The sequence below is a fragment of the Triticum urartu genome, chromosome 1A (genome assembly GCF_056163025.1).
Source record: "Triticum urartu cultivar PI428250 chromosome 1A, HENAU_Tu73, whole genome shotgun sequence".
In the NCBI taxonomy this organism is placed as follows: Eukaryota; Viridiplantae; Streptophyta; class Magnoliopsida; order Poales; family Poaceae; genus Triticum; species Triticum urartu.
Window position 1 is genome coordinate 324,920,166 of NC_141873.1, and position 9,645 is coordinate 324,929,810.

A 9,645-nucleotide genomic window follows, 5' to 3' on the forward strand; every position below is an offset into this window, starting at 1 on the left:
TCCTCCAACTCAATCCCAATTAAAGTAATTATCAACCCAACAATATTAATTTAAGAGTGATGAGATACTTAAGAATACTCCAAGTACTAGATTCTCAAGATGTCCATAACCAGGGACACGGCTAACCATGATTAGTTTGTACACTCTGCAGAGGTTTGCGCACTTTTCCCCACAAGACTCGATCGCCTCCGTTGAATTTTCTCGCACTACATGGTGTTTGAGAAATGGATGACGGAGACACAGTCTTTCAGAAATATTAACTCTCTACTCCGGGCAGACCATACCAAACCTACAACCCACTACCTGCTGATCCACCTCTTCAAGAGCTTCATGTAACTTACTCAACTATGCAAGAGCCCATAATAGCTTGTGGCTGCACACGGAAGTTTCTAGCATGAATAATCTCAGTTCCCTTTGAGCCTGGGTGGTGGTCCATAGGAAGATCACACTGGTACTCCGGGATTTCCAAAAATACAGGCAACACTGGGTACTCCAGGTGCCTCAATCCACCCAGATGTGTATTTAAGTTGCCACCTTAAGTTGAACCATTAATTAACAATCTCACATCTGTCATGGATTTCACTCACCCAAACCACGTCTACGAGCATAGCATAGCAATATAAGCAACGTGTAGAAGTAACTCCCAAGGGTTTGAATGTAACAGGGCAATAGGTTCTACCTCATCAACTACTTCCCAACCCGCATGTTAATGCCATCCTAGACATGCAACGTTTGAGGATTGGAACTAATGCATAAAACTGGGTGATAAAGGGATATGAGCAAAGTGTTACTTGCCTTACTGACAATCTGCGAAACCTAGAGACTCCAAATAACACGCCTGGCACTCCGTGAATTCTATCGCAAACAAACAATAGCATACATAAGCACTCAAGCAAAGAAACACGGATAAAACTCAAATAAGAAGATTTAACCAGAAAGTTCAACTTAAGAACTCCGGTTTGCAAAAATAATCAAATCGAACGGAGCAACGAAACTCAAACGGCGAAAGAAACAAGATCCGTTTACTAATCTGGACCTAGGTCAAAGTTTATAGTAGCAAAAGCTTGTTCAAGTTGGTTAAACGGAAAAAGGGTCTCGAGACAAAGATCTAGGCGCTTGAATCTCCTGATTCTGACAAACGAGCGAAAAGATAAACTAGAACGAAAATCGGATCAGAAATCGCGATCAGAAATAATCGCGGAAAAATCTGATTAAAAAAACTGACGAACAGGCTAACGAACGAGCGTTCGCTGTCTGTGGCTAAACGGTGAAAACTGTTCGTAAAAACGAATGTACGGACGAACGTCCGCTAAATAACTAAACCGAAAAAAATAAACCAATCTACTAAAATAAAACCGCGGGTTCTAAAGAAAAAACGATCGGTTTTCCATAGAAAATCGACGGTCGCGGCAGCGGTTACCGGCAGCGGCGGCGGCGGGGTCGGGCGGCTGCGGCGGTGGGGCGTGGCTCCGGCGGGCGGGCGGCTGCGACGGGCGGGAGGCGACAGCGGCCGCGTGTGGCTCCGGCGGGCGGGGCGGCTGCGGCGGCGGCGGGGGCGTGCGGCTCCGGCGGGGCTCGGCGGCGGGGGTGGCACAAGCGGCGGCGGCGGCTCGGGCGGCTAGGGTTTTGGGCGGGGGTGCGGGGTGGGCTGAGGGGCAGCTCCCCCAGCTTATAAGGCCGGCAAGGCCGAGAGTCCTAGACGAACACGGCCCGGTTAGGTCGGTTCGCGTTTTTTTTAAACAATTCGGACATGCAGAAAAAGAAAGGAAAGAAATACTAAACGGACACCAAAAAATCCCAAAATAAATTTTCCCCATTAAGGGAGTCCTGGATTAGGGGGTGTCCGGATGGTCGGACTATACCTTCAGCCGGACTCCTGGATTATGAAGATGCAAGATTGAAGACTTCGTCCCGTGTCCGGAAGGGACTTTCCTTGGCGTGGAAGGCAAGCTTGGCGATACGGATATATAGATCTCCTACCATTATAACCGACTTTGTGTAACCCTAACCCTCTCCGGTGTCTACATAAACCGGAGGGTTTTAGTCCGTAGGACAACATACAGAACAACAATCATACCATAGGCTAGCTTCTAGGGTTTAGCCTCTCCAATCTCGTGGTAGATCTACTCTTGTACTACCCATGTCATCAATATTAATCAAGCAGGACGTAGGGTTTTACCTCCATCAAGAGGGCCCGAACCTGGGTAAAACTTCGTGTCCCTTACCTCTTGTTACCATCCGGCCTAGACACACAGTTCGGGACCCCCTACCCGAGATCCGCCGGTTTTGACACCGACACCCGTCCTCTAAAAATAAGCCGGACAAGGTGAACATTTATTTGGGCCTAAAATGCAATTTTGAAAAACGCATATTTTTCCTAATTCAAATAAAATAGCAATAAAACTCTGAATAAAAACTTATTTGATTTTAATATTAAATCTCTGGTATTTATTTATTTTGAGGAAGTCATTTTATCCTCTCTCTTTTATGTTTTTATAAAATAAATATTTCAGAGAAATAAAATCAAAATCAAGCGATCCTCTTTTCATAATTCGAGAAAAGCTCAAATATGAAAATAACGAAATCCCCAACTCTCTCCATGGGTCCTTGAGTTGCTTAGAATTTCTAGGATCAGCCAAAATGCAGAAAAATATGATATGTAATGATGATCTAATGCATAACATACCAAATTGATGTTACAAACCTACCCCCCCTTAAGATGAATCTCACCCTCGAGATTCGGGTTGGCTAGAAAATAGGTGTGGGTGGTCTTTGCGAAGGTCATCCTCTCGTTCTCAGGTGGCTTCATCCTCGGTATGGTGACTCCATTGAACTTTGCAAAACTTAATAACCTTGCTGCGGCTGACTCGACTGGCAAACTCCAAAATCTTGACTGGCCTCTCCTCATAAGTCAAATCATTGTCCAAATGAATCGCCTCCAAGGGTACGGTATCTCTTAGCAGTATATCAACCATCTCAGCATGGCACTTCTTCAACTGGGAAACGTGAAACACACCGCGAACTCCTGACAGTCCTTCAGGTAACTCCAACTTGTAGGCAACTTCTCCCATCCGTTCCAAAACATGATACGGTCCTACAAATCTCGGGGCTAACTTTCCCTTAACTCCAAAGCGTTTCACTCCTCGCAAAGGTGCTACTCGCGGATATGCTCTATCTCCAATTTCATAGGTTATCTCCTTGCGTTTCGAATCTGCATAACTCTTCTGTCTGGACTGAGCTATCTTCAGTCTATCTCGAATCAGTTTAACTTTCTCCTCAGACTCTTTGATCAAGTCTGGTCCAAACAACTGTCGGTCTCCAACTTCATCCCACATTAACGGTGTTCTACACCTTCATCCATACAGAGCTTCGAACGGTGCCATCTTCAAACTGGCTTGGTAACTATTGTTGTATGAGAACTCTGCGTAAGGCAAATTGTCATCCCAACTAGATCCATAATCTAGCGCACAGGCTCTCAACATGTCCTCCAGAATCTGATTGACTCTCTCGGTATGTCCATCCGTCTGCGGGTGAAATGCTATACTGAATTCCAATCTCGTTCCCAAAGTCTGGTGTAGCTGGTGCCAAAACTTTGAGGTAAATTGTGTCCCTCTATCCGATACGATGATCCTCGGAACTCCATGCAGACATACGATCCTGGTCATATATATCTTGGCCAACTTTGCACTGGTATAAGTTGTTTTCACTGGGATAAAGTGTGCCACTTTGGTCAAGCGATCAATTACTACCCATATAGAATCATAACCTGATTTGGTCCTGGGCAATCCGGTGATAAAATCCATGCCAAGTTTATCCCACTTCCATTCGGATATCGGCATAGGCTGTAGCAATCCTGCTGGCTTTTGATGCTCTGCCTTCGCTCTCTCACATACATCACATATGGCTACATACTCGGCAATATCCTTCTTCATCCCTGTCCACCAGAAACGTTCCTTCAAATCCAAATACATCTTGGTGTTTCCAGGGTGTATCGAGTATGGTGAGTCATGAGCCTCCTGTAGTATTAATTTCCTGATCTCTGTGTTATTGGGCATGTAAACACGGTCCTCAAACCATAGGGTGTCGTGCTCATCCTCACGAAAACCTTTGGCCTTTCATTCGCTCATTTTCTCTTTTATCTCGGCAATCTCTTTGTCATCCTTCTGAGATTCTCGAATCTTTCCTAACAATGTAGGATGAACCTCCATTGTTGCAACAAAACCTCTAGGAACAATCTCCAAACGTAGTTCCCAGAGATCCTCTGCTAACTCCTTCGGCAATCCCGTGCTCTCTAGGGTATTAGCGTAACTCTTCCGGCTCAAAGCGTCTGCTATGACATTGGACTTTCCTGGATGATAGTGTAGCTTCATGTCATAATCCTTTATAAGCTCCAACCATCTTCTCTGCCTAAGGTTCAGTTCCTTCTGGGTGAAGATGTACTTCAAACTCTTATGATCCGTGTACACATCACAATGGTTTCCAATAAGGTAATGCCTCCACGTCTTCAACGCATGCACTATGGCTGCTAGCTCCAAATCATGCGTGGCATAATTCAACTCGTGCGGTTTCAGTTGTCGCGAGGCATACGAAACAACTCTTCTGTCCTGCATAAGCACACTTCCAAGTCCTAAGCGAGAGGCGTCGCAATACACTTGGAAATCCTTACGTATATCTGGCAGTGTCAGCACTGGGGATGTAGTCAAACGTTTCTTCAGCTCCTGGAAACTTGCCTCACAATCTTCCATCCATTTAAACTTGGTATCCTTCTTCAACAATTCTGTCATTGGCTTCGCGATCTTGGAAAAATTCTCAATGAATCTCCGATAGTATCCTGCGAGTCCAAGAAAACTGTGGATCTCGCTAACTGAAGTGGGTGCCAACCATTCAGTGACTGCCTGAACCTTGGTGGGATCTACTGTTATACCTTCTCCTGATATAACGTGTCCAAGGAATCCGACTTCCTTCAACCAAAACTCGCATTTGCTTAACTTGGCGTACAACTGATGTTCCCTGAGTTTCTCGAGAACTAAACACAAATGCTCCTTGTGTTCCTCTTCATTCTTCGAATATACCATTATATCATCAATGAACACCAAAACAAACTTATCCAAATATTCTATGAACACCTTGTTCATCATGCTCATGAAATAGGCAGGGGCGTTAGTCAGTCCAAACGACATGACTGTATATTCATATAGCCCGTACCGTGTGGTGAATGATGTCTTTGGTATATCCTTCTCCCATATCTTCAGCTGGTGATATCCTGATCGTAGATCAATCTTCGAAAACACCTTAGCTCCTTGAAGCTGGTCAAACAGATCATTGATCATCGGCAATGGGTACTTGTTCTTGATCGTCACTTCATTCAAGGCTTGATAATCAACAACCATCCTTAGGGATTTATCCTTCTTCTCAACCAAAAGCACTGGGGCTCCCCATGGTGATGAACTCCATCGAATGTAACATTTTTCCAATAACTCACTGATATGTTTCTTAATCTCCTCCAGATCATTCGCGGGCATCCGATAGGGTCTCTTGGATATTGGCCCTGTGCCTGGCAATAGCTCTATCAAAAACTCGATATCTCGATCAGGTGGCATTCCTGGTAACTCCTCTGGAAAAACATCTAGGTAATCCTTTACTATAGGCACTTCCTCCTGAACAACTCCCGTGAGGGTATTTACTTGACTGCTTCTGGGTGCATGCCTAGATATATATACTTGATCCTTTTTCCCTCCGGGGTGGTGAGACAAATTGACTTACTAACACAGTCAATGCTTCCTCCATACTTTGACATCCAGTCCATTCCTAATATCACATCCAATCCTTGTGACTCCAAGATAATTAGGTCGGACGGAAAAACATGGTTGCCAATGGTTAGGGGTATCTGGCCGCACCATCGACTAGCCATATACTCTGCTCAAGGTGAACTTACTAACAAAGGGGTCCTAAGGGTTTGGGTCGGTAGTTTAAACTTATCCACGAATTCCCTTGATATGTATGAATGTGGTGCGCCAATATCAAAAAGAACAAGAGCGGTAAATGACTTAACCAAAAACTTACCTATAACCGCGTCCGGCTGCTCTTCAACCTCCTCCACGTTAACGTGGTTCACTTGTCCTTTGTTGAATGGATTGGGCTTCTTCCCAGCGCTCCCATTTCTGTTTCCATTCTTCCCTTCAGGGCACTCCGTGGAATAGTGTCCAGTCTTCCCGCACTTGTAACAAGTAACGTGGCTTAGGTCTCTCTTGGTGGGTGTGGCTGGATTGGGGCGGTTCTAATTATTGCTTGCTCCATTCCTATTCCCATTCCTTGGGCCAGTATGATTATGGTTACTTCCTCCATTATGGGTGTGGCCTCCATGGCTATGAACAAGTCCTCCCGAGTTCGGGGTTAGGCGAGGCTTTTGCTGAGCTCCTGAGTTATACCTCCCTTGTCCATACTTCCTCTTACGGCTCTCAATCTGCTGGTGCTTCCCTTAAATCATAAGAGCCTTATCTACCAACTCCTGGTAGTTGGTGAATGTTGCCACCATCAACTGCATGCTCATCTCATCATTCAGCACTTCAATAAACTTCTCCTGCTTTGCGGCATTTGTGGCCACATCATCAGGGGCATAGCGAGATAACTTGCCAAACTCATCCGCGTACTGTGCCACAGTCCGGTTCCCCTGGCGTAAGTTGCGAAACTCACGCTTCTTCATACTCATTGCTCTAGTTGAGACATGGGCTGTGCGGAAAGCTTGCTGAAACTGGTCCCATGTCACTGTGGCTATAGGGTAGGTGACAGTGTAATTCTCCCACCATGAGGCTGCTGGTCCATCCAACTGATGTGCGGCAAAACGCACCTTCTCAGCATCAGTACATCTGCAGTAGTTAACTCCCTTCCAATCCTACAGAGCCAATCATCTGCTACTATAGGCTCGGTGCTACTGGAAAACACCGGCGGTTGCAACCTCAGAAGATGGGCTAAATTTTCAACTGCTAGTGATGGTGGTGGAATGTTGTTGTTGTTGTTCTTGTTGCCTTGGTTCTGAACTAACAACTGCATCAGGGTATTCTGTTGCTAGATCAACTGAGTGAGCTCCGGTGGAAAAGCAAATCCGGGGTCACGTCTCGGAGGCATCTGATGGGTTTAGAGGGGAGAGATTAGAATAGAATGAGGTCTAATGAGAAAGCACTACCCATATGCACATGAGACAAACACAATCATTTCACTCAATCAATCAAGCAAGGCATACAATCGGTCTAGAACTATCGCAAAAGTGCTCGGACTACTATATTTACATGGTGGAGTATTACTACTGATGTGGTGGTCTACTAAAAATATTCCTCAGTTGAAGACTCCATGATATCTGCTCCCGCTTCATCTTCAAAGTCACCATCGTTAAGATCGGAGTCGGTGTCGTCGATGATGATGTGGTCCTCCGGGTGAATCTCCTTGGGTTCTTCGTCTTCTCCTCCTGGTGCGGGGTCTCCCAGGAATACTCCTAGATTCCTTTCCAGATCGTCATTCTTCTCCACTAGTACGACGATTTCCTCCTCATAATCTTCACGTGTAGCCTTGAGTTCTTCCTCCAGTTCCGTGATCCTTTTCATCGCGTTCTTCAGATCTATCATTCCTGCGCACATCTGATTCTCGTGGCGTCGAATGTGCTGGTTTAGTTCCTGGATGAAAGCTGCAATTGATCTATCCTTCCTGGTGTTGATCATCTCCCATTTCTCATCTCGGCGCCCACAAATCTGGTAGATAGTATCCTTAAGCTCATTTTGGTAAACTTCTCCAATGCCCCATGGTGATGTGAGCTTCCATACTCTTTCCTAGACTCCAGGTTGGTGCATCAAAGGAAAACTCTATGGGTTTAGTGACTGGCATGAATGTCCTTCCCGGAACTTGAACTTGAATCATCCATCGCTCCTCTTATGGTAAAGTGGCATTGTAGGTCCCGGTGAAGCTTGGTATTCCTATATTCAGGTACCTAGTGACTTCCTTCAAGTGTTGTCCAAAAGGTGCTTCTTCATCCGGTTGTGCAAACTTGTTCCTTGCATCCGCCATCCTAAAGAGTAGAAAATGGAGAGGAGTCAGAAATGAGAAGAGAATAGTGATCTATGGCTTTTAGCTTAGTGGTCGTGTCCTACACTCAGCGTGTGCTCTGATACCATCTTGTAGCGACCCGACCTCAAACAGTCAAGTCTCTGTGCTTCAGTGTCATCCCTGGATCGGTAATGCTGACACACACAGTACTCGAGTGTTTATAACAGAGTAGCAATCACACACTTATTACATCGAATGTCTCCTAAGATAACTTATAACAGTAAATATGGCTTAAGGCCATCTAATACGATAACAGCGGAAGGCTTGGAAGATAAAGTGAGTCCATCAACTCCAACGGCATAGCTGAGCTGCACGGCAACGACGTAACGAACCTTACTCCTCGTATGAAAAGTCTGCAACATAATACGTTGCAGCCCGAAAACGGGTCAGCACATGGAATATGCTGGGAAAGTAACACGGTAGAGCAAGAACAGAATAATGCTATCACTACATGCATATTTGGCTGGTGGAAAAGCTCTACGGTTACAGTTTTGCGAAAAGCCATTTTTTCACTACAACAAAGGAATAGATTTTATTTAACTATCATGGTAGTTGAAACATCATTGAGAAGATTCCTCCAACTCAATCCCAATTAAAGTAATTATCAACCCAACAATATTAATTTAAGAGTGATGAGATACTTAAGATACTCCAGGTACTAGATACTCAAGATGTCCATAACCGGGGACACGGCTAACCATGATTAGTTTGTACACTCTGCAGAGGTTTGCGCACTTTTCCCCACAAGACTCGATCGCCTTTGTTGAATTTTCACGCACTACATGGTGTTTGAGAAACGGATGACCGAGACACAGTCTTTCAGAAACATTAACTCTCTACTCCGGGCAGACCATACCAAACCTACAACCCACTACCTACTGATCCACCTCTTCAAGAGCTTCACATAACTTACTCAACTATGCTAGAGCCCATAATAGCTTGTGGCTGCACACGGAAGTTTCTAGCATGAATAATCTCAGTTCCCTTTGAGCCTGGGTGGCGGTCCATAGGAAGATCACACGGGTACTCCGGGGTTTCAAAAAATACAGGCAACACTGGGTACTCCAGGTGCCTCAATCCACCCAGATGTGTATTTAAGTTGCCACCTTAAGTTTAACCATTAATTAACAATCTCACATCTGTCATGGATTTCACTCACCCAAACCACGTCTATGAGCATAGCATAGCAATATAAGCAACACGTAGAAGTAACTCCCAAGGGTTTGAATGTAACAGGGCAATAGGTTCTACCTCATCAACTACTTCCCAACCCACATGTTATGCCATCCTAACCATGCAACGTTTGAGGATTGGAACTAATGCATAAAAACTGGGTGATAAAGGGACATGATCAAAGTGTTACTTGCCTTATTGATGATCCGCGAAACCTAGAGACTCCAAATAACACGCTTGGCACTCCGAGAATTCTATCACAAACAAACAATAGCATACATAAGCACTCAAGCAAAGAAACACGGATAAAACTCAAATAAGAAGATCTAACCAGAAAGTTCAACTTAAGAACTCCGGTTTGCAAAAAGAATCAAATCG